The sequence below is a fragment of the Giraffa tippelskirchi genome, chromosome 7 (assembly GCF_054371585.1).
Source record: "Giraffa tippelskirchi isolate mGirTip1 chromosome 7, T2T-mGirTip1v1.2.pri, whole genome shotgun sequence".
Taxonomy (NCBI): Eukaryota; Metazoa; Chordata; class Mammalia; order Artiodactyla; family Giraffidae; genus Giraffa; species Giraffa tippelskirchi.
The window spans coordinates 51,778,338-51,804,094 of NC_137281.1; the positions used below are offsets into that span (position 1 = coordinate 51,778,338).

Consider the following 25,757-nt stretch of genomic DNA (forward strand, 5'->3'; position numbering starts at 1 on the left):
CCAAAACAAAAGGTCCAACCCACTTTCTCCCTCTGAGCCCTTGGCAGGGATTAAGAGCATGCCCCAAAGCCACAGACAAGTCATAACCGCCCATATTTTATCTGGGCTGCATTATGTGCAGTATAATTAATGTTTAAAAAGCATTTCTGCAATAAAATGTCTCTGTGATAACTGGCATGAATCACAAGGAAGCTGTGGCCGTGTTTAATTTGATTGCAGAAGAGGTTTCTAGTTAGTGGAGCATCGCCGCCAATGGCCCCTTACTGGACACAGCTACACACAGCCAAGTGATTGCATTTCCAATCAGAAGCAGAGCCTGGGACCAACAAGGCCCCAGTGAGTGCATTTCCTGGCCGAGAAAGCCCTTTGTTCCCTGTCTGGTTCTGCAAGTGTGCTTTCCCCAATCTCTCCCTATTGCTGAGCCGTTCGTTTACCAGCATCTCCAAGGAGGCTCTTCGCATGAATGTTATGAAAGAATTCTCTGCTGAGACTGCCTGATGGTAGACCTCTGTCGAGTCATTCTCTCAACTCTGTGAGCTGATGAAATGCATCAATTATTTCAAAGCACTAAAGTTTGACAATTTCTTCACGAAATGAATATTTTAGTCCCCGCATAACAATGGAGGCAAAATTAGTTCGGATGAGTGGAAAATTGACGTGCTAGGGTTTTGCAAAAGGAACCAATTTCTCCTTGGCACAACAGACTTATTTCTCTGCCCATTCCTTCCCAGTTCTTGCCTCTTTCATCCCTTGGCTCTACTTCTCTGGAAGTCTCAAGTGAGTGAGGGTGAGGGAGGGGACACTTGTCTCATCTTTGAATTAGCAGGTGCTTGGCTGAATCTGATAGAAATAGGGATGATTTCTGGACCTTCAGAGACATGATCTACTAAGCCTAAAGAAAATATTCTCATCTCTCTGGATTGGCTGTGGACAGTAGGTCAGTTTTCTAGCCCAGTCTTGTAGATTTAACTGTAGTGCCCAGTTTTAAGTGCACATTGCTTTAACATAATTCATAATTAATCAGAACATAACAATCTGCTGCTAAAAATGAACTGTCAAAGCTGTATATCATTTACTCTTACATGAAAGTATAAGTTGGATCAAGTTATATAATAACCCCTATAATAATATGGTTTATACTTGCATTCCATCTTGCTTTGTGAATAATCAGTGTTGCTTCATGGCTGAACACTTGGACTCTTGAGTTGGATTGCCTGTATTCAACTCCTGACTTCCATTGCTTCTGTGTCCATAAAGTTGATTTTGTCTAAGAGCAGGCATTGTACTCAAATTTCTGCACAGAGCATTGAGCAGTAACCCCTACAAGCATGTAGAGTACTCTGTGAAATACTCTAAATATACCTCAAGGAAATTTCCCAGCCCCCTTGTGGAGGAGGAGGAGATAGATATTCTTTCATTTCTCAGGCCTTCTAGTGGCAATCTCTCTTCTGAACGTTCCCCTTCCTCCTCCTCATCCTTCCTACTTCAGCTAAGATAACGCTTCCTCCAGAAGAAGCTGTCCTTAACCCAGATCTGTACTTGGAACCATGAACTGAGGCTGTACCCTTGATTTCTTCTGTGGCAGCATATACAGCATTTCCTGCCATTGATTGCTTGTGCTTCTGACACCCACAAAACAGAAGCTCTGTGAAGGCAGGGAAGGCACACACCTTGCACACCTCTTACCTGCCGAGAGCTCAGCACAATGACTAAACATAAAAGGCATGCACTAGCTCTTTGATGCATGCATCATTTAACAGATAGGTGAATTCGTTCAGAAACATAGAAACTGAGAGCCAGTTATGGCAGAAATGTTTACTGTTCCCCCAGTATCTCTGTGTTCCCCAACATTTCCCAACCTCCTTGCAGTGGACAAAGGCATGCGATTAGTTCTGGCCATTGTGTTGTGGCTAAAGAAATGTGGTCTTTCAAGATCAAAGCTTGGAAGAATGTGTCTTTGCTCTCAGTTCGCAGATACCCCTGGTATAAAGATTGCCGTGGTCACTTGTGGAGAGGATGGAACACCAAGGTGGAGCCACCTGGACCCCAAGTCATCATTCAGAAAAGAATTGACGTGAAGAGGCCTTAGATTAGCAGAGGACTTTCCGTGAGTGATGGTAAACTCATGGAGTTTTGAGGGGCTTATGTACTCAGCATAACCTAACCTGACCTGAACTATTCAAAAGATTTTCCAGGATCACACAGCATGCTAGTATCCAAACTCAGATCTCTTGAGTTTAAAAGTTTAAGACCAAGAGACTAATAAGGTTTTGCCTTTAATTCTTTATCAGCCTAGTACTTTTTTCATCTTTGTATCCCAAATGGCAAAAAAAAGAAGTATCTCATAAACCATCTACTCCAAAAATCTCTGAGGAAAATAACTAGCCATTTGCTATCAATTTGCAGACCTTCTCTGCGTGTGTGTTAGGTGAATGCCTCTCGACCTGTACATCTATTCTATTTATCCACAAAAAGAGCTGTGTGGCAGAAGGAGCAGCCCTCTTTGTGAATGAGGTCACCTGTTGCTGTGTTCTGATTTGACAGATTTCAGTCTCTTCTCTGTGAGTAGGTGGACAGTCAGAGTTGATTTGCTAGATAGCTTCCTCAGATGTGATTACAGCATAATTACACTGATAATCAGCTCGGTGTGTGGTCAAAATGTTTTCCAACAGAAAAAAATGAAGTATTCTGGTACATGGAAATAGGAGTCTTTAGGGAGTAGTTAATTTATAGGCTAATGTTTCCTTACATCAAATATGACTAAAAAAGAAGGGTTCTTTCTAAGCAGGTAGGCTATTGACAGGGAGACAAACCACATGAGCACAAATGAAAAGGCTTAATCTCTGACCCAGAACAAGGATGTAGAACTGGCCCTCTATCTTGTTTCATCACAGTTAAGTGCAAACTATGCAAGCTTCTCTATAAACTTCCTTCCCTTCTCCTCCAACTCTGCAAGGATACTTCCAACCCTTTAGAAAAAGAACACTAGCATTTAGCAAGAAACTACTCCTCATAGTTACTTTTCATTCTCATTTAAACCATCAACACTTTGAAATAAGTATTTTCCCAGCTCAGCACATAGTATATAGGTAGCCTTGGGCAAGTCACAGAAGTACACTGAACCTCCATTTTATCATTTGTAAAATGGAGGACCTACAGACCACAAAAAGGCTGGAAAGGGGTCAAGCACTGGGGGATATCTTTGATTTCCTGGGAAACAGAATTTAAGATGCAGAATTGTGTGCAGGAAGCTTACTAGGGAAACAATCCCCATGCGGGAACAGGAGAAGTCAAATTAGACAGAGATAATTTCAACTGTGATGCAGCTGCAGAATGATCTCAGTCAACCAGTCTGGGACTAGTGGGCCCTTCAGAGTTGTCCCAAATTGAGGCAATGGCAGACAATCCACACACACACATCACCATCTACGACTCATGGAAAGCTGTCTGATCACAGAGAGGGGGCATAATATTGGACAAGGCAATTCCCTAAGGGCAGGGCATCGCCCTGGGAAGAGCTCAACTGTGAGCCATCAGTAGGCAACACATCCGGCAGGCAGGAATGAATACCTAATTCCCGAGCGGGAAACGGATGGTAGCCCACACCATTCATGACAGTGATGAGTAAGGCAGACAAGAGATCTGCCCTCACAGAGTCTATGAGCCAACAGGGAGAGGGAAAGAGAAGCATTATTTGTAAGAAACAGTTATTTGTAGTGCACTTGATGCCATTACAGACACGCATTTGTATCCACTCAGCATGGGAGAACATTCTTGAAATGAGAGTGGTAGCTATAGCAAAACTATATGGAGGACTTTCCTGGTGGTACAGTGCATAGGAATACACCTGCCAATGCAGAGGACATGGGTTCAATCTCTGCCCTGGGAAGATTTCATGTGCCACAGAGCAACTAAGCCCACGCACCAGAACTACTGAAGCCCACTCACTCTGGGGCCTGTGAGCCACAACTACTGAGCCCGCCTGCCACAACTGTGGAAGCCCATACATCTAGAGCCTGTGCTCTGCAGCAAGAGAAGCCACTAAAATGAGAAGTCTGTGTACCACAACAAAGAGTACACCCCGCTCACTGCAACTAGAGAAAGCCCGTGCATAGCAACAAAGAACCAGCACAACCAAAAATGAGTTAATATTTTTTAAAAAAACTGTATTGAGTTTATTCGGACTTGTGGCAGTCTTCAAATTCCCTACATCATAACTTGCCACCCATCCATAATTTCTTTCAGTGGCTGGTTTTAAGCTATTGTCAGACAATCCCTCAGACTTTTACAGCAACGTCGTGATGTTAGAGGCCAACCTCCCCATAACATCTGCTGTTCTATGCCTTACACTTGCTCTACCATGAACTCCAGTCATTGTCAAAATTGTGTGCCAGCCTCCAATGTGATACTCTTCCTTGGATTCTCTGGGGCAGGCCCAGTATCAACACCCACATACCTGTCCCCAGTTACTGGAGTCAGAACTGTTCTCTAGGACACAAAGCATACAGGGCAGGGAGAAAGACTCTTGCAGAGGAAACAACACATATTGCCAAACACACTTCCTTCAAGATCATGCTGTAGGTGCTCACGAAGGGAGAACATTCCCAAGGTGTACAATGACATTTATTGATCAAGGTGTAGAGGACAGTCAGCTGAGTCCACAACTGTCATCGACTGAGAGACATTAGCATGCAGGGCACGACAAAGAAGAAACACACACTCACACAGAGGAGTGTAATGGATTTTTCATATTGAAGTATTTTATAATTTATACATGACTTTAGAATATGTTTTAGAGACAAATGGCAATTAACAGTGCAATGTAAGGATGATATTAAACAAAATGTGTTTGCATAGGTTGTATAGGAATTCATAAAAGGATGGCTGACTTAGGTATGAGGGAATAGGGAAGATTTTCTGGTGGCGCTGAGATCTGAAAGGCAAGTGGGATTTAATGATATTCAGGGCTGGGGGAGCATATTTCAGGCAGAAGCAACAGCATATGCCCAGCCTGAGAGACAAGAGGGAGCATTTAGCACATTTGACAGAAGAAGCTCAAATGGCTGAAGCACAGAGGGTGAAGCTAGAAAAAGAGGTGAGAGTTACCCTGAGAAGAAAGGGAAGCCATGTGGGTGTCCAGCAAGGAGAGGGAAAATATAAGATTGTGACTTTGGAAAGAGGCTATTAAAAGCCACCAGGCTCCTCTCTTGGAGAAGGCAATGGCACCCCACTCCAGTACTCTTGCCTGGAAAATCCCATGGACGGAGGAGCCTGGTAGGCTACAGTCCATGGGGTCGCTAAGAGTCAGACGATTGAGCGACTTCACTTTCACTTTTCCCTTTCATGCACTGGAGAAGGAAATGGCAACCCACTCCAGTGTTCTTGCCTGGAGAATCCCAGGGACAGCAGAGCCTGGTGGGCTGCTGTCTATGGGGTTGCACAGAGTCAGACACGACTGAAGTGACTTAGCAGGCTCCTCTCTCAGACCATCAGCCCTCAGGGCGCTGCCTTTTTCTGAGTTGAGACTATCTCCCTGTCAACCTTATAACTTCTCATCATCAGAATAGCAATTCCCTAGATTTTAAAGCCATTTATAGCTATAGCCCTTCATGATTTCATATCATTTCATAATATCATATAGATACATTTCATAGAATCATTTAGATACATTTCATATATTCTATAAACATTGTCACAAAAATTCTGTTAGATGGGCAGAGCAAAGTATAGGCAAAGAATGTTTACATTTTACAGATGGGGAAACAGATCCGTGGAAATTATGTAAACTGATTGCCATTACACAGATGATGAACAGAACCAGAACAAAAAATCAACCACAGTTGATACATAAATAAATGGGTATGACTGTGTTCTAATAAAACTTTATTTATAAAAACTGGCAGAAGCATAAATTTGGCCAATAGGCCATAGTTTGCCAATCCCTACAGGGTGGTAATGATAAAGTATGGCCATTTGAATTAATAAAATAGAATTCCCCGAATAAGCGTAAATATATGTGGTCAATTAACTTATTAAATAAAGGTACAGTAGTAAAAATCTTGACCTATACTGCATTTCCAGTATTCTTGCCTAGAGAATTCCATGGACAGAGGAGCCTGGTGGGCTGCTGTCCATGGGGTCGCACAGAGTCGGACACAACTCAAGCGACTTAGCATGCATGCATGCATTGGAGAAGGAAATGGAACCCACTCCAGTGTTCTTGCCTGGAGAATCCCAGGACAGAAGAGGCTAGTGGGCTGCCATCTATGGGGTCACACAGAGTTGGACACGACTGAAGCGACTTAGCAGCAGCAGCAGCAGCATACTGCATTTCAGGACTAGGTCACAGAGTAAATGTAAATGGATCATTGACCTAAATTTAGAACTTAAAACCATAAAACTTCTAGGAAAAATTGTTCACAATAATGAGTGAGACAAATATCGCTGAGATAAAACACAAAACTATGAACTATAAAACAAAAAATTGATACATTGAACTTCATAAAATTTAAAACTTCTGCTCTCTGAAAGAACTATTAGGAAAATCAAAAGACAAGTCATAGAATAGTAGGAAATATTTGCAAAACACATTGCTAATAAAGTACTTACAGCTAGACGACATCAAGAACTCTCAAAACTCAATAGGAATAAAACAAAAACTCCAATTTTTTTTAAATGGTCAAATATATGAATGGACATTTTACCGAAGAAAAGCCATGAATGCATGGTAAATAAACACAAGAAAAGATGCTCAACCTCATTAAAAATTAGGAAGCTGCAAATACAAACCATAATAAATGACTAAAATTTCAAAAAAAAATCTGATGATACCAAGTGCTGGTAAACATATAGACCAACAGTATCTCTCATTGGTTGCTGGTAGGAATGCAAAGTGCTGCAGTCAATTTGGAAGACAGTTTGGCAGTTTCTTAAAAATTAAACATGCACTTCCCATACAATGTAACAATTTCTTTATTAGGTATTTATATAAGAGAAATAAAACCATGTCTACACAAATACCTATATGAGAATACTTATATCAGATTTATTCACAGCCTTCAAAAACTAGAAATAAGTTGAATATCCATCAATTGTTGAATGGATAAGCAAGCCGTTCACTTTAATATTATTCATAAATAAAAAGGAATAAACTACTGACACGTACAATAACATGGATTGATCACAAAAGCATCTTACTAAGTGAAAGGAGTCAGACTCAAAGGGCTGAATACAGTATGATTCCTCTTAAACAGCAATCAGAAAAGGACAAAGTCTATGAAGAAAAACAGACCAGTGGTTGCCAGGGCTGGGACAGGAAAAAGGGCTTGACTAAAAAAAGGGCAAGAGACAACTTTTGGGGTGAAAGAAATATTCTACACAGTGACTGTGATAGACTGGTGGTCATATAACTGAATTCAACAGTACGTGAATTTTACTGTAACTATACCATAAAAAACTCCTGAATAGTTCCCCAATTCTCTCAAGATTAAGATAAAAATATGTCTTTAACAAGATCTAACTGTGCTGTCGACACTATCTTCTATGAATCCACTATGTTAACCACCCCAAGATTCTTACTAAAGTGAAGATTCCATTTGAGATCATCTGGATTAGAATTTCTGGGGGTGGTCCAGGAATCTACATCTTTAAGCAGCATCTCTGAGAAATTCTGAAGTTCATTAAACGTTGAGAATCCCTACGGAAGAATTCCTATCTCAGGCCCTACCCAGTTTCTCAGTTCTGTGCCTTCCCCACCACTGCCCCGTGCCCCACCCACCCCCCAGCTATCTGTATTTCTGCCACACTGGGAGTCTAACACAATGTCACCTTCCTAGGGACACCTTCCAAAACATGCCCCAAGTGGGCCAGGTCCACTGGAATCCCAGTCTTACTGCACCCTGCATGTCTCTCCCTGCACTTCTCCCTGGGGAAATTCAATGTCGATCTGCTGAGAAGAGGTATACTGCCCATCTCCCCAGGGAAAGTGCACTCTGTAAAGGGTCCTTACCAGCTAGACCCTGCCACATTCCTTGCCCCTACGTTTGCTGCCTCGCAATGTGTCTGACCTATAGTATTAACACAGCAGTAAACTTAAACTGTGCCCACCAGATGCCAGGGATGACTCTCAGTTAATGTATGGAAATAATAACCCATTTAATCCTCACAACAACCCTGGAGATGGATCTTTCTATTATCTCAATTTTATCAGTGAGGAAACAGGTACAGGGATGTTTAAAAAAAAAACTCATTGGAGGCCTCACAGCTGCTAAGTGGCAAGCCAGGATGCAAACCCAGGAAATATGGCCACAGAACACATGCTGGGAACCACTATGTTGTGAGTTTAATATCTATCTGCTGAATAAGCAAATTGTTGAATGAATAGGAAAAATCAGCTTGACTAACCAACAACACTGTTAGTATTGAACAGACACCAAAAGGTAGCTCTGCTGGACCTCGATCCCAGTCACTGCAACCCCCTTCTCAGACACTCCAGGGCTTGTGTCTCAGAATACTTTCTGTCACCAGGATGGAAAAGAAAACAGTAAAGAGAAAGATTTGCTGGCAGCCCATAGACTTTCCAGCAACCCACAACTCCCACCGCTCCACCACGTGTTTGCTTGAAGAGGATAATCAAGTCCATTTATCAGACGTTTGAAAGAGCAAGGATGCTTTCTCTGGGCAGATAAGCAAGACAAAAACAAACTCATTTGAACTTCCTTTCTCAATACTAGGATTTCTCTAACGAAATCAGTCAGTAAGCTCTTAAGGAGGCTTTGGGGGCATCAGAAAAGATAACAATGATTGCAGCTACAGTGATTGGTACCCAGCGGGACTGCAGTCCTACAGAGAAGGGAAAAATGAGGTCAGGCCAAAGACATCTGGCACCAGGCAAACAGCCGGAGGGTCCACAGATCCAGAAGCCTGTCTGACCCCTCAGTGAGTGGTCTTTTAAAGTGCTGTGCCATTTCTCCGCCGCATGTCACCCCAGAGCCCAGAGCTCCCTTTCTGGCTTACCAGGCTGAAAATGGGCCCAGATTCTGCTGGGTCCAGCCAGGATCACAGTGCTGTAAAAACAGCGCTCCTCCATCTTTCCAGGGCACAGCAATCATGGGGTGGAGGTGGTGATGCAAGCTCTGATTCCTGATTCAGGAGGCCTGGACCGGGACCTAAGATTCTGCATTTCTAACAAGCTTCTGGTTGCTGCCCTCATCCTGCCAGTCTGTGATCAAACCACCGTTTGATCACAAAGTTTGCAGAGGTCCACTGACTATAAAAGAGAGTCAATTCCATCAAGATATCTGAAGCAGTAAAAAAAAAAAAAAAAAAAAAAAAATTCATTTCTCTAGACAACTAAAGATATAAAAAAACAAACACAGCATATCCTTTTCTTCTTTCCCTACAGACACATGAATTTTTCTAACTGGGCCATCAACCAGCGCTTACTGGCTGTTCTCTGAGAAATGGAAGACACATGGTTTAAAATCAATCAGGTGCTATGATTATAATGACCCAGTATAATGTGTGGAAAAACTACAGTTGAGGGAATCAGGATACAGTCAAATACCAGGAGAATGCATCTGTGGTGCAGCTCATGTCTCAGTGTGGAATCTCTGCAGGGAATTGTCCATCCCACTGGGCCTCTTCCGTGATCCTCAGGATAAAAGTTGATAAGGAGGCCAGTAGGAGAGGCGGGAAAAAAAAAATCGTTTTTAATAATCTATGGCTAGTAAAAATAATAATTTTGAAAAAATTGGGGTAAGATAAATAAAAGGCTCTTCTAAGATTTAACAAAACCACACGTGAGATGGGAAAGAAGGGCATGTGGACAGAGGAAGCAGGGAACATTTACACTTAGGCCATTATTTCTTGAAAGTGATTTTATACCTACTACCTTCATGGACACTCAGAATCAGTCTGAAAGTAGACTCTGTTATTATCCCCATTCCCCAAATGAGGAAACTGAGCCTTCAAGAAGTTAGGTGATCGCTCAGTGTCACTCCAGCCAAGGTCCACAGGAGTCCTGCTCTTTCATGCTGACTCCAAAAGACGCTGAGGAGCAAACAGGAGTCTTTGAGTGCACAAGTACATCTATGAAGCACTTTATCGCTTTCCAGGCCTCTTCACACACTGTCTTGTTTAAGACGCCAGAAAATAAATCAAAAGTTCATTTCTTAAAATATCATACTTCATGTGAAGACAGAGTCGTGGTCAGGGGGCTAAGTGGTGAGATCTAAAGGTATGAGCAGAAAGAAATGCAGCGTGTAATGTCATAGGAAGGGTATGGACGTCAACAGCAAACGCTGTTGGAGCCACATGCTTAAGAATGTCAAGCATTCTTAACAAGGCTAGAACGTCAGGACCTGTGCCAAGGGCTTGATGCACAACACCTCACCTAATCCTCAGAACAACCCCAGGTGGCATCATTAGCAGGATGAGGAACTGAGACTTAGCTGGCTGAGTAAATTGCCTAAGATCATATAGTTAAAACAAGGTCGAGATAAGATTCACACCCAGATCTCTCAAAGCCGGTGTTCTTACCACTATGCTCACTGCTGATGAAGAGCTCGGGGGAATGACTTTCCGACCCAACTCCTTTCTAAGACACTTTGTTGTTTGGCAACTGACCCTGTACCACATGGATGCTCTAAACTGGGTCTTTGGTGATGAGGTTCCTGTCTGAGGGCAGCATGTTGAGAGGCAACTGGAGGAAAGAAACAAAGCTCTGAGTCATGGAGAGTCAAGAGAGCAGAACTTTCCAAGAAGAAAGTGGAAATCTAGTGGAAGCTGAGTCCTGTCTGAGATCTTTACAACTTAAAGCCCCAGATGAATTAGCAATCCCTGTCCTCAGTTTGTGTACACCTTCTAGCGGCTTAAAGTATCCAAACATTCGCTCACATGTTCATTCAACGATGATCTCTTTCCCCCTACATGCCAGGCACTATGCTAAGCAATAGGTATAAGACAGGAAACTAGACCAAATCCTTGGTCTCATAAAATTTACACGTGGTGTGGGGATGACAGATGATGCAAATTAGGATGTAAGACAATATCAGGTAGTGATAATGGTCATGAAGAAAAATAAAACAAAGTGAGGAGCAGGGTGAGATGGGAATGTGGGTATTTATTTTCAAGTTTCTGTTGAAGTATAACAGGCACACAGAGAAGTACACAAGCCAGAGTTTATGGCTGACTGGATATTAACATGCTGAACACAAAAATGCTACAAGCACTCAGATCAGGGAACAGAAGACCACACTTGAGCCTCTGCCATCCCTCTTCCAGTCACAAGCCTGGATGGTGAAGAAAATTTCTCTTGGAGAAATGACATTAAAGCAGAGACCCAAATATAGGAAGCAAATAAATAAGCCACACGGGTACTGAGGGAAAGAGTATTCTGGGCAGAAGGAATAGCAAGTGCAGAGAAGGAACAACCAAAATGCACCTAAGGAACACTAAGAAAGCAACTGTGAGTGAGAGCGGATGGATGGATGACTAGAAGGACGCATGGAAGGAAAGAAGGACAGATGGATGGAAGAATAAAGCGAGGGGTAGGAGATGACATCTAAAGAGACGCAAGAACCAGTTCATATAGGGCTTTGAAATTTGGAATCTTGATTTTCTTAGCATTGGAAAACCTTTGGAAGGTTCTTAGCTGGGCACAGTATGATCTCATTTGCATTTTCAGAGCTCAAGTGGAAGACAGATTTAAGGTGTAGAGCAGAGCAGTGTGCTGTGAAGGTAGCTTTTAACCTCTGTGATGGAGGAAATCATGTCTCTTCCCTCCTCACCCCAACCAAACCTTTTTGCTACACATGTCAGGAGGAAGGGCCCAGGGCAGATCTGACTTGAAATTCCCAGAAAAACACTGTAGCCTTGGAGAGCCTCACCAGAAGCCCAGGGACCTGGCCTCAGCTATAGTTCCCCAGTGGTCAAGCTGGACAAGGCAAACCACAGTGCAGCAGGGTTCTCTCCGGATCAGTTCCACAGGCTTGAGTTCTTTCTTCATTACTTCCAGGCCTCTCCCCTCTGGGTCGCTTCTCCACTCAGCATTCTTCCGTCCTCCCCCACCACCCCCAGTCACTCAGTGTTCCTATGCTCTCTAGCCCCTACCTCGACCCAAAAGCACAAAAGTCTGATGTGCCAGTTACCCTGGAACCTGAAACTCTTCTCATCAGTGTGTGGACGATCTCATTCTTCCCTGTTTAAGCCCCAGTTCCCTTAGTATGCAATGATTTCATTCTGTCTCTAGTTAGGAATTCCAGTCTGTCAGAAATAAGAAGTGGAGAGGTTTGCAGTGTTGACTTAAAAAATAGTCACAACCTAAAAGTTGAGAGTTCTGTTTTATTCGGTGGGAATTTTTAGGACCTCAAGCCCTGGAGACAGCATTTCAAGTAACCCTGAAAGAACTGCTCCAAGGAGGCGAGGGGAGGAGCCAGGTTATGTAGAAGTTTTGCTGCGACAAAGGGCAGGTAGTCTGAACATCAAAAGATTATTGTTAAAGAAAACTGGACATGCCAAGTTTAGGAATTTAGCACTTTTCTATGTATGGGAAGATGCAAGAGTCACGGCTCACTGAAATCATTTCTTTCATAAGCATCTAACCTATCTGGGGCCAAGGTCCTGCGTTTTTCACATCCTGAGTTCCTTAGTGCTCACACTAGGGAGTGGCTGTCAGATCCCAAAGGCATTCTTCTCCTTCCTGAGGGTCCTTAGGGCTCAGGAATTCACATTTGGAGGGCTGGAATCCCTGACAACTGTGAAATCCTTGTTTACTAATATGGCAGGAAATACTCCATTTCTCAGCAGACAGAAGAAGGCAAGACCATTCTTTTGACCTCTTAGCTGATGCTCTATCCCTAACTGGCCTGGACACTGGGTGACATGGTGAAGAGACAGCAGTCCCAGTATCGCCTGCAGACAGCTGATAACTCTAGCTCTTCTTCCCCTAATCTAGTCTCTCCTCCCTCAGTCTTGGCCTCAGGATACCTGTCACCTCTAAGCAACTCTGGAGTCACTAGCTGCCTCCTCCAAGGAGTCTCCTTTGCTTCACCTGGCACCTAGATGAAGGGCAGGTGAGGGGGCAGGAGGGAGAAATTCAAGGATTCCAGAAGTGGAAAACCAAGGAGGCAGTCTGGCCAGATGGGTCCCAAAAGCAGTGCTTTATTAATCCTCAATCCAGAGAAGAGAGGGACAAGGTAAGGGAGCCTGAGAATGGAGTCAGAACCAGGATCTATGTTTCAGAGCATGTGGGGAGGCAAAATTAATGCTTATTAGTGAGAAGGAAGAAGCAACAAGGTGGGAGTAGAAAAACTCGGATTGTATGCATAATCAATGCTAATCACAATCTTTTATAGGAATTGTTTCCCATTTTATTCCTAATTACCTCTCACTACAACAATGATAAAGCATATCACTAAATATAATCTCAAATTAACTTTGTAGTAAGTTCCCTCTGATGAAAACAGCAAATTCTCTACATGTCCAAGGAGTGATTTCAAAGTAATGAGTGGTCCCAAAATTAACTCCTAAAAAGCATGATCTTTGCTGGCGGCCCAGGTCTGAAAAAGACAAGCTCTGAACACTCATTTCTATGTGTTATGGTCATGAGTCCTGGATTTTCACAGAAGGTCCCCATTTTAAAATACCCCATGACTGCAGTTCTCATGGGCATTCAATTATTGGCCATACAGTGCTTCCTACTTTTAGTTCACAAGTATGATCAGGGACTTGGTTGATGTGGGTTGATAATCAAACTTTAGTAGCTCTGAGAACTTGCAAGTCAAAGTATCCCACTCATCTCTGGAACACATGTCTTCCTCAGCCAAGCAAGAAGAGTTTCCTATCACTGCATACGAAGCAGGGGCTTTTATGCTCTCGTGGGTCTGTAATAAGGCACCAACTTTTATCTAGGGTTAACATCTGAAGACCTGGAAATTTCATCTCAGCCAAATTCTAGAAGGATAAATCCCTTCTTCCTAGTAAGTCATGCGCTGTGCTGTGCTTAGTCACTCAGTCGTGTGCGTGACCCTTTGCGACCCCCTGGACTATAGCCTGCCAGGCTCCTCTGTCCATGGGGATTCTCCAGGCAAGAATACTGGAGTGGTAAGTCATGTACCCATGGCCGAAGTATGGGATTACCGGTCCAAATGAGGAGAAAGCTGGTTTTTACGTTTTTTGTGTTTTTGTTTTGAAAGCTGTTTTGACAGGACTGTCACCTGGAGTCCTGCTGAATGAAACCCAGTCTGAAAGGATCCCAGTCTGACCCCATTCAGCCTGGGGCATTTTGTAACCAGCAGGGATTACATTACCCTAAATCATCACATCCTCCAGAGTACAAACTAAATCTGGTCTGTGGGTCAACCAAGCCATGGATGTGGGACCACTCAGGCCACAGTAACTCTCAGCAGCGCCAACAGCTGAAGCCGGCTTCATCCCAGCTTCCCCCAGCATAGCTCACAGGCTTTCACGAAGTGTTTTAATGCTGAGAAAACTCAGCCAATTTATAGGAAGATGGAGCTGGGAGAGGAAATACTGTTTATAATTTCAAGGGACATGTCTGGTACTATTATATTATGCTATGAAGACTACCATTTATTAAGGGCCTATGCTAGGAGTCGGACACGACTGAGCAACTTTACTTTCACTTTTCACTTTCATGCCTTGGAGAAGGAAATGGCAACCCACTCCAGTACTCTTGCCTGGAGAATCCCAGGGACGGGGGAGCCTGGTGGGCGGCCGTCTCTGGGGTTGCACAGAGTCGGACATGACCGAAGTGACTTAGCAGCAGCAGAAGCAGGGCCTATAATGGTCATGGTTGGGGCAGGGAGCATTTGGCCCAGACCCCATCTCTTCAAGGGCATGGATTTAGACTTTTGAGGTCACCCTTAAATGAGACTATATACACAGTCCTTCTATTCTTGTATGTTTGTTAGAAGCATTCATCCATCCAAAGTAAACAATTAAAATGTGTGATTCTTGTAACAATTTGGGGATATCTTTATTTTTTTTAAACATACCTGGAGGCTGAGCAAGTGAATTAGCTCAGGCCTCTAGAAAGCTAAGAATTCCTGTTCCTATTAGGTATTAAATGTACTAAAGGCACTGCTCGGCATTTTAGGTATGTTATTTCTAATTCTCACAACAAAACTGCAAGAGGGGCATTATTATTTCTATTCTACAACTGATATTGAGAGGTGGGTATTATAATTTCTACTAACCAGATGAGATTGCAAGATAGGTAATATGATTTCTATTATACAGAGGAGGTTGGGAGATGGATATTATTAGTTCTTTATGGGGATGAGGAAATGGAAACCTACAGAGTCTTAGAAGCTTGCCTTGTTGCAGAAACCAGTACTCGAGAAACCAAGCACCACACTCGGAGAGTTGGAGAACTCAGGTTTATTATGCCAGCGGGCCCAGAGGAGTTAACACTCCAGGCTCTGAGTCCCGAACAAAGGGACTACAGAGTTTTTATAGACAGACTGTAGTGGGCAACATTAGCTGCTAATAGGCGGATTTAAATGAAGGGGTTTTGTGCGTGCGGGGACAGCAGTCAAGATGAGGAGGGGGATGCTTGGCCTGGACAGGCATGATTAAGCAGGTTTGCAGGGGCTGGGTGACTGCAAAGAGCAGGACAAGGGTGAGCAAGATAAACTCCATTTCCTAGTATTGCAAGTCCCCACTTTCTGAGACTACGTGACCTACGTGATCTAGACTTTGCAAGGGGTAAGCTGAGTTACAGAGGAAGAAGGAGAAGAAGATTATGTAAAATTTTAACTTTTCCTCTTCAGCCTAAGAGCGTACAGTTTGGACAGGTGACGCTCTCATTTCTGAAGAGTTTAGCCCTCAGAGGTGTGTGCAAGTACAGTTGCCAGGAAACTGTTTTTCCAGGAAGGGGTCATGCAGCCCTACAGAAGCAGGATGCCTTCCTCTGAGAGGGAAGAAACTGCCTGCAAACCTCTATAGAGGCTTTGCCCCAGCCAGCCTATATCTTTTCAAATGTGTCTCCCATGAACCAGCGGAGCATGGGGCGTTCTCTGCCACCTCCATCACCCCCAACACCTGTCACAGAGGAGTTCCACTAATGGATAGGACGGGCCCTGGGCTTTCAGAGCAATTCTGAAAAATGAATCTGAAATGGTGCATGTCAAGGTTGCAGACAGTGATGCTTCAGTGACAAGCATCTGTAATAATGTGACAGTACAGCTGCTAGGTTAGGCTGAAGAAGCTCAGAAACCTCCTTCTGGTCGCGGGGAATATTCTGGGCATTTCCAGCTGAGGGTGGTCAAGGCCTTAGCCCCAGAGATCTGTGTACCTGCACCTACCAGGTTAAGAAGAGCTGGCCTCCACTCTAAAGCTTCTGCAGGGCAGCAACTGCTTTTTCCACACTGCGTGCCACAGGAAGTCACACCTTCTGAGTAGAGGTCAGCTTCAGGTCTCTTCCAAGTCACAAGGACAATCAGACCTTGCACACTTGCAGGAGTGATTCTAATGCTCGCTGGCTGCTACTTGAGCTGTCAGTGTCAATGCCAGAAGACAGGGATGGGGAAATAGGAGAGGAGAAATCTAGTTACCAAGGTAAATCTAGTGTCTTGAAGGCACTGCTGTCTCCTCACCTCTGAACTTGGCGGTCCATCTGAAATTGGACGACATGCAGTAGGCAAATTGGCCAATTTCAGGCTATATATTTAGCTCTATACCCTTTTTCTTCAAATGGCAGAGCCTCTCCCTCAACATTTTAGGTGTGAGTTAGTTCTCAACTTTATTCTGAGGAGCCCCAGGTTCCCTTAGGGGTGCCCCTGAGCTACCTTGGGGAGGAGAATAGGAAAAAGTAAAGTAGCCAATGTCCAGATTCAGTCTGAGCAAACTCACTTTGGTCTGTGACTTAGGCTGCATTTTTACATAAGATAGTCTTTGCTCAAAAAGTTTCATTACTACTTTTTAAAATATGTAAAGGAGAAAAAAAGAAAAATAAAAGAAATCCACTTACAGGGCACTCAGAATCCTTCCATGGAGAGGGGATATGTCCTTCCTGGGGAAGGAATGTAAAAAGTCTTCCTAATTGGGTATCCAAATTTTAATTTGAAACAATCTTCTCCAAAGAACCAAGGAGGTCTGTTCACTCCTATTTGACCTTTCCAGGTAAGGCAGAGATCAGAGGTCCACCAGGCAGGAAGTACACAGAAAGACGGGGCCTGTGGAGTCTCTGTATTTTGCATCTGAAAACTGCTACACATCTTCCCTTGGGGGTCATCTTGAAGAGACGAAGGCCAGTGTTGCCAGAGTTCCTGATTTTACAAGAGAAGTTAGGATTCCAAAACTGTATGTGATTTTCCCAGACTTAACTGGTGGCAACTCTTCCCCCACCTCCAAAATCAAAACACATGCAGGCCAAGCTACACACGCCTGTGATCCTCTGCTGCCAAATCTGAGACCTGGAGCAGACAGCTTGGCCATCTTCACCAGGACTGGAGAGAAGGAAATCCCCTCCCCCCTCCCCGCTGTAGGAACAGCAGGGCTCAAGATTCTGGCACAAGCTTCACTCTCAACCCATGTGTTCCTCCCCACCTCCCTCCACTTCACTCCATCTCATATCTAGCCAAAAATTCCTTCTCCTCTTCTACCTCTCAATTCAAATGTCCCTTTCTTTAGGACAACCCTTTCTTAACCTCCCCTCCTCCAGATCAGCTCAGAGTCTGCATGATACCTGGTCTCTCATAACTACTCCCCATGCAATTCTTTCCCAGCTGCTAACACAGTTTGTTTTTATATCTCCAGTTTTAAAGAACATCTGCCTCTCCCTCTCAACTATAAGCCCCAGGATAGTAAAGGCTGTGCTTTCGGCTCTCCACTATAAATTTCCCACACTTAGAACAGCACCTGGCCCACATGAATGAATTAGCCCAGAGCCCTATGAACCACTGGTCACCATCCTGTGCATTGGAAGGGAACATTTAAGTTCCCCTAACCACTTTCATCTTGGATTCTTTGTGGACTCTGCCCATGTCCTTGCCTGGTTGAATTTGGTGTCACTCATTGGTTCGTTTGGTACTTGATCCAAGACCTTCTCTAACTTTCTATCCCTACCCTTTGGGGTCCACAGCTGTTCCCCTTATTCACTCCACATCCACAGAAACCCTTTGAGGAAGGGAGAAATCAATCATCAGCTCCATTTTACAGAAAAGGAAACAGAAGCTCCTGGAAGTTCAAGCAGATTCAGTTTTTAAACTTGGAGATCTCTCTGAGTCCAATACCAGTTCCCTTTCTTCTGGGCTCAATACTAGGGAAGATGACTAAGAACGAAACCCTGGCATGAAACAAACATAAACTTCCAATATCTGTGATCTAAAAGTTTTGTAGCTGTGAATTTATGCTATGCTAATATATCTAATGGATGTGAGAGTTGGACTATAAAGAAAGCTGAGCGCCGAAGAATTGATGCTTTTGAACTGTGGTGTTGGAGAAGACTCTTGAGAGTCCCTTGGAAATCCAACCAGTCCATCCTAAAGGAGATCAGTCCTGGGTGTTCATTGGAAGGACTGATGTTGAAGCTGAAACTCCAATACTTTGGCCACCTGATGCGAAGAGCTGACTCATTGGAAAAGATCCTGATGATGGGAAAGATTGAGGGCAGGAGGAGGAGGGGACGACAGAGGATGGGATGGTTGGATGGCATCACCGACTCAATGGACATGGGTTTGGGTGGACTCCGGGAGTTGGTGATGGACAAGGAGGCCTGGCGTGCTGAGGTTCATGGGGTTGCGAAGAGTTGGACACAACTGAGCGACTGACTGAACTGAACTGAATATATTTAATATCAATACCCCTGCATCCTAGCCCATCCTTATTAACCCTTAAGCATGCTATGCCTTATACAAATGCATATAGTTAACAAATAATTGTGTATTAGAGAGATGCAGCCACTAGACTGGGAACACACTAAGGTTTGCAGGGAGCCACCAGAAGCTAGGAATAGACAAGTAAGGACTCCCCCTAGAACCTCAGGAGCGAGCCAAGCCCTGCCAACACCTTGACTTCTGGCCTGTAAAACTGTGAGTGAACAAATTTCTGTTGTTTTAAGCCACCGAATTTATTATGATTTGTTACAGCATCCCTAGAAAATGAACACGGACCTCCCAGGTGGTGCTAGCGGTAAAGAACCTGCCTACCAATGCAGAAGACATAAGAGACGTGGGTTCACTCCCTGGGTCAGGAAGATCCCCTGGAGGACGGCATGGCAACCCATTCCAGTATTCTTGCCTGCAGAATCCCATGGACAGAGGAGCCTGGGGGGCTACAGTCTACAGGGTCACAAAGATGGGAATATGCTATGCTTATATGTTTAATATCAACCCCGCTGCATCCTAGTCCATCCTTACTAAGCCTTAAGCATGCTGTGCCTTATGCAGACAAAACTGAAGCAACTTGGCACACACACAGGCAGGAAAAGAATACGTGTGCTTTGTGTCATTTAACACTCACAGTAACCCTATGAGGTATAAGAGAGGAAACTAAGGCTCAGAGCAGTTATGTGACTTGCATGAGCATACAACCAGTGAACTGTCGAGTCAGTTTTGAACCCAGGTGGCCACTCTCTGACCCCCTACAGCTACTGGTAGCCACTGACAAGCCTTCCCAGGCCTCCCCCTGACTGGAGCAGAGTCCCCCAATACACTCACTCTAGTTGCCAGTCTCTGAACTCTGATTAACACTTTTCACAAGGGAGGGAGGGGAATTTTTTTTTTCTTCCAGAAAAATCTTATATTTGGGCTTCTCTCCCTCCTGAGTGTTCCAGCTCACACCATGGAGATTTATTTACCATTTTGAGCTGTGATCTGGTTTCACATTATTCCTTCACTCCCCAGATAGATTATTTTGGTAATTCAATCTCAGCCCACTTACTCTCAACCAGAATTTAAAGCGTACATACTGCCCATAATCAAGCCTCTTCCAAGAACCCTTCGGTGGGAGGTGGGGGCGCAGAACACAGCAGGATCTCAGATAGGTGGAATACTCTAGCACACGCTCCTTTTTAGTTCCGCTCATATCAGCCTCAGAAACAGGCCTTCCTCCAGCTTCCTACCAAGAGGTCAGGCGGGGCAAAGTGAACATGGTAATTTTTCTAAGTGTCTTATTAAATTTCTGTCAAGTGGCTGAACATCTGTTCTCTTTTCTGTTTGTGTTTTGAGGAACAGATATAGCCCAGAATCACAGGGCTTTGAGGGACCCCGTTCATGTATAATCATACCAAAGCTTTCTCTCAGGCCCTTGCCAAAGCAATTAGCAAAGCTGCTTTTAACCAATTAGTCCCATCTTTTCAGCTCCCTGAGGCAGAGGCTGCCTTCTCCCTCCCCACTGCCTGGCCTCCATGGAGGCCATTTCAAAAGGCACAATTGGCACCAATTATGCCTGTCTTGTTATTATAATCATTAATCATCATCAGTCTAATGACAACTAATAGGCTACTTCAGATCCCTTTTCTGGAGCACGATGGGGGCCTACATAAATAAAAAAACAAATATTTTGTAGAGTGCTTCCAAGTTCTACCGTCCTTTCACATACAAGATCTTGTTGGGTCGTCAGTGTTGCGAAGTGAGTTATTAATGGGAAATTAAAATGCAGTCCGACTCTGAGTCTCAAGTCACTCAGTACACAGCCAATTGTTAAATAATAAACAGCACTGGTTAAAACCAAATAGGAGGCTCACAGTGTAGAGTGGTGGACAGAGGAAAGAGGAAGCTCTGAAGGTCTACGTCTGCACCATGACTCCCTATTTCCTAAGCCCAGTTTTCTTGTCTCTGAAGTGGGGATCATGGTGCCTGTCCCACCGAACTGTTGTGGAGACTCAATGGCATGGCACTTAGACAGTGCCTAGAAGAACACTTATCAAATCAAATAATAGCCACACTAATGATAAGGAATAATTATTGAGCTTGTACAATGTGTCACGCTTTGTGCTCTACCCCCTACATGTTTCATGCCATTTAATCCTCACAGCAACACTACTAGTAGAGACTATTGTTCTATTGCTTCACATTTGAGGTAAATAAGGCAAGGAAAGTCAAGTGTCTTGCCCAAAACTGTGCTGCTAGTTAGTAGGTAGCAGCTGTGTGTGTTGCACATGAGGAAACACCCCTGCCAGGCCCAGGACTCCACTATGAAGCCTCTGAGCACCACTCGTAACAGCAAGACCCAGTGCTGCCGGCTGACAGGCAAAGCCCAGCACAAATGAGTGAACCCCAAGAAGCAGGCCGTGCCCTAATCTCAGCCGCAAGGATCTGGCTGTCCCGTAAGCTTGCCTGCACCCAGGTGATGTCTCCACAGCCCAAGCTTGGGAAACCAGCCCCTCTCCTGCCTGGGGCTTGGACTCCAGAAGGCACATGCAGCTGAGATCTGGCCTTACCAGCAGGAGCCTCCAGGGCCGAGTTTGGGGCGTCTTCCCAAATGTATACCCCACCAGACCCTCATCAGATTTGTAAAACTAAGAAAAAGAAAAGAAAAAGCCTAGTCAATCTGGTCCCCAAATGATACTCTAAACATTCCATATATGATGTCTTTAAAAGACTAGAAAAAAAATATCTGGAGAGAATAGGGATGGTGGAGACAAAGGCACCACCTGGCACCATGTCCCAGAAGGATTTGAGTACATGGTATGTTTTGATCACTACACAATGTGACTTCCTATACATCACCTCCTTTACCTCTCATAGCGGTCCTTCAAAGTGGTATTGCCATCTCCATTTTTATTTATTTATTTTGAATTTCTTTTTGACTGCATGGAGTCTTTGTTGTTGCACATGGGCTTTCTAGAGTTGTGGTGTGCAGGCTTCTCATTGCAGTGGCTTCCCTTGTTGCAGAACACAGGCTCTAGAGTGAGCTGGCTTCCCTAGTTGCAGCACACAAGCTTAGTTGCCCTGTGGCATCTGGAATTTTAGTTCCCAGTCCAGGGACAGAACCCATTCCCCCTGCTTTGGCAGGCAGATTCTTTACCACTGAACCACCAGGAAAGTCCCACCATCTCCATTTTAGACATACGGACCCTGGGGCCGAAAGCAACGCTGACTCAGTTTGGTAGGGATAGTTATTCAAGTCCCCTTCCAATTCCGCTATAGCCCACGATCTTTGATGGATATTTCCCAGGCTATAATGAAAGAATCTGCCTGCAATGCAGGAGAGCCGGGTTCGATCCCTGGGTCTGGAAGATGCCCTGGATGTCTCCCTGTACAGTGCAAGGCACTCAACACACATGCACACCACCAACGACAACAAACTCAGCTGCTTCCTGCCCCCATACACTTCACCTCCAGGCCCTTCTACAGTGCCTGCATTTCTGCCTCTATGCCTCTTTCCTAATCTCTTTTATATTTACAATGTTTTCCATCTGCCATCGAGCCAGTTGACTTTCTCATTTCATTTAAAGTGAGAAGTACAACAAACGAGTTAAGAACTGAAGGCTCTGGAATCGACACTAAAGTCAAAACCTGTCTCTGCCACTTATCTATCTGGGTCTTAGTTTCTGCATCTTTAAAATGGAGATAGGAATAATACCTGACAAGATTATTGAGGTTAAAAGAAATAATATGTGTACATAGCTTAGCACAATATCTGGTAGAGAATAAGCACTTAAGAATGAAAGCTTTAGATATATGTCACTCTAGGCAAGCACAGTTCAGTTCAGTTGTTTAGTCATGTCCGATGCTTTGCAACCCCGTGGACTGCAGCATGCCAGGCTTCCCTGTCCATCACCAACGCCAGGAGCTTGCTCAAACTCATGTCCATTGAATCGGTGATGCCATCCAACCATCTTATCCTCTGTCATCCCTTTCTCTTCCTGCCTTCAATCTTTCCCAGCATCAGGGTCTTCTCAAATGAGTCAGTCCTTTGCATCAGGCAGCCAAAGTATTGGAGTTTCAGCTTCAGTGTCAGCCCTTCCAATGAATATTCAGGACTGATTTCCTTTAGGATGGACTGGTTTGAGCTCCTTGCAGTCCAAGAAACTCTCAAGAGTCTTCTCCAACACCACAGTTCAAAAGCATTGATTCTTCGGCCCTCAGCTTCCTTTACAGTCCAACTCTCACATCCATACATGACTACTGGAAAAACCATAGTCTTGACTAGATGGACCTTTGTCAGCAAAGTAATGTCTCTGCTTAACTGAGTTACTTGATCAGTAACTGAGATATGATTGGTATAACTCTCCTGCTCACAAACCCCCCATTCTCCTAGCTACCTGTAGCGGTGCCATTCAAATATTTTTATCTCCAGACTCCTTTCCAGTATTAAAAAACATTGAGGACCCTAAAGAGCTTTTGTTTTTAAAGGTTATATCTATCAATATTCGCCATTTGAGAAATTAAAACAAAGAAATTTTTAAAAAATATTTCTTAATTCCTTTAAAAAGCACAATCAACTTTGCATGGATTTTTCCCAGACGTGATTTTATCACATCATGCATTGGTCATTTGGAAAGTATTCAATGAGTGAGTTATACAGCACCCCTTAATTATATATAATATCAAATATTAAATAGTATTTTTTATTGTACATGGCAGGGAAGAATTCAATGGTACAGTTTAGAATCCACCTGCAATGCATGAGATTCTGGTTCAATTCCCGGGTTGGGAAGATCTGCTGGAGAAGGGAAAGGCTACCCACTCCAGTATTCTGGCCCGGAGAATTCCATGGACACAGTCCATGGGGTCACAAAGAGTCAGACACAACTGAATGACCTTCACTTTCACTTTTTGGTAACATTGCTTTGATTTGTACTAAGATGCCTGAAGTTTCAGTCATCATTGCTTTAACTCCACCAGTATAAATATCAACAAAAGACAAATGATGAATTTATTATTATGAAAAAAGTTTTGACTTCATGAACCCCCTCTGAAAGGGTCTCAGGGAATTCCCCAGGGTTCTATGGATCACAGTTTGAGAACTGCTGGAATCAAATGAGTAGTTAAGACAGTCAGCTTTGGAGTCAGGCACAGGTGGCCCATGTCAAAGTTCTGATACATGTTAAATGCATGACCTTGACAAGTGACATCCTCTCTCTGAGCCTCATTTGCTTTGTCTGTAAAATAGGACTAATGATCATTCCCACCTCACAGGACTGTGTTGAGGTCAAAGTATTGTATATGAAGGGCTTAACATAGTGCCTGACAGGGTATCCAATAAATAATATATAGATTTTAACTAAGTACAATGTGATGTAAGTTCTGATAGAGGTGGGTAGGCAATATAGGCTGTGAAGAGGACAACGGCATCTATTCTACTTTTTATAATACACATTCCACATTGTATAATACACCTGTCTTCCTCATTCAGAATCATGAAGGAGAGAAAAGGGCTAAGTCCTATGCCGAACTTACATGCATTTTCAGGTAGCCATATGCTTTATCTATCCCACAGAGCCTCTCAGTGCCCATATGTAGCTAATGCTTGTTATCAAATAAAAAATAAGTAGCAAAAAGGCAGTAGTTTAGCTCAAACATACATTTTCATTTGTATATGGAGCTTTTTCAGGTTTTCTGTCTCTTGTTATATTAACTATTCATCCGTTACACCTAACTGACACTAATATTGCTTTCACACGCTGAGGGGAGACTTCAAATTTAAATACTCAAACTTCTTAGAAGTCTCCTTTGCTATAAAAAATAATGTCTTATTCTTTTAGAAGTCAGATCAAAGTAATGAGTGAAGCTTTCCTCTAAAAACCAGGAGTAGCTTCTCCCAGAAAAGATAGTCATGTACATCTCTGCACAGTTAAAAAGCAAGCCAGCAGTGTACTCGATTCAATACAAAGCAAGGGAGAGTTATGAGCCTGCCTGGACATTGAAATGTGCCTCTGCAGGGGTACCTGATGGCCCCTTCCTGCTCATCCAGACTGCTGGTCCTCACACACCCTGCCTGCTGCTTACCCTCCCCGAGGCTCTATGGCTTCCCGTGGTCCTGTCCACAGCTCTGTGTTTTCCTTTTGCTGAGTCGACTGCAAGCTGCTTTATTTGCCTCTTCAGTCGTTCAGCAACCCCCATAACAAAAGAAAACCTGTGCCTCACGGATGAATTGTGAGAGAGATGGTACACAGGGCAAAGGAAGAAAATCCGAATTCCTCTTGGAAAATTCTTCAACCTCAACTTGACCCAGACAGAGATGCCTCACGTGGGATCATTACTGGGGGAGGAAGGCAACTCCATTGCACTTGTGAACAAAGTTGTAAGAGAGAGCATTCTGGGCAGGGACAAATTTATCTCATTTCGCCACCTGCGTACAGGCTGTTCCAATGTCAGGGTGCTCCGAATCTACTGGAAAGCTTGCTAAGATGCAGATTCCCTGGCCCTGCCCCTTGAGCAAGGCTGAGGATGCACCTCTACGATGCCCCTGAGACGTATTCTCTACCAATGTGGATTTCCATGCTGATTTATTTCTATTTTCACTATTGTTAATCTTTTCATTAAAAAAAAAAATGCATTAAGCACCTATCAAATGCCAAACACAATTAGTCATTTATACACGTCATTTGTTGTTGTTGTCTAGTCGCTAAGTTGTGTCCGACTCTTTTGCAATCCTCTGTTCATGGGATTTCCCAGGCAAAAATACTAGAGTGGGTTGCCATTTCTTTCTTCCCTTCTTCCCAATCCACGGATTGAACCCGCATCTCCTGTGGCAGATTCTTTATCAGAGCCACCTGGGAAGCCCATATATCTATATATATGTAGAAAGCCCATATATGTCATGTATATTTATACTAATTATAT

General features: G+C 43.8%; 1 long non-coding RNA gene across 1 annotated transcript in view; it reads right to left on the bottom strand.

Moving 5' to 3' along the window:
* Nucleotides 1-25,757, bottom strand: part of LOC145514952 (uncharacterized) — a 383,828-nt gene that overhangs the window by 185,585 nt on the left and 172,486 nt on the right. The gene's annotated exons all lie outside the window — the stretch shown is intronic.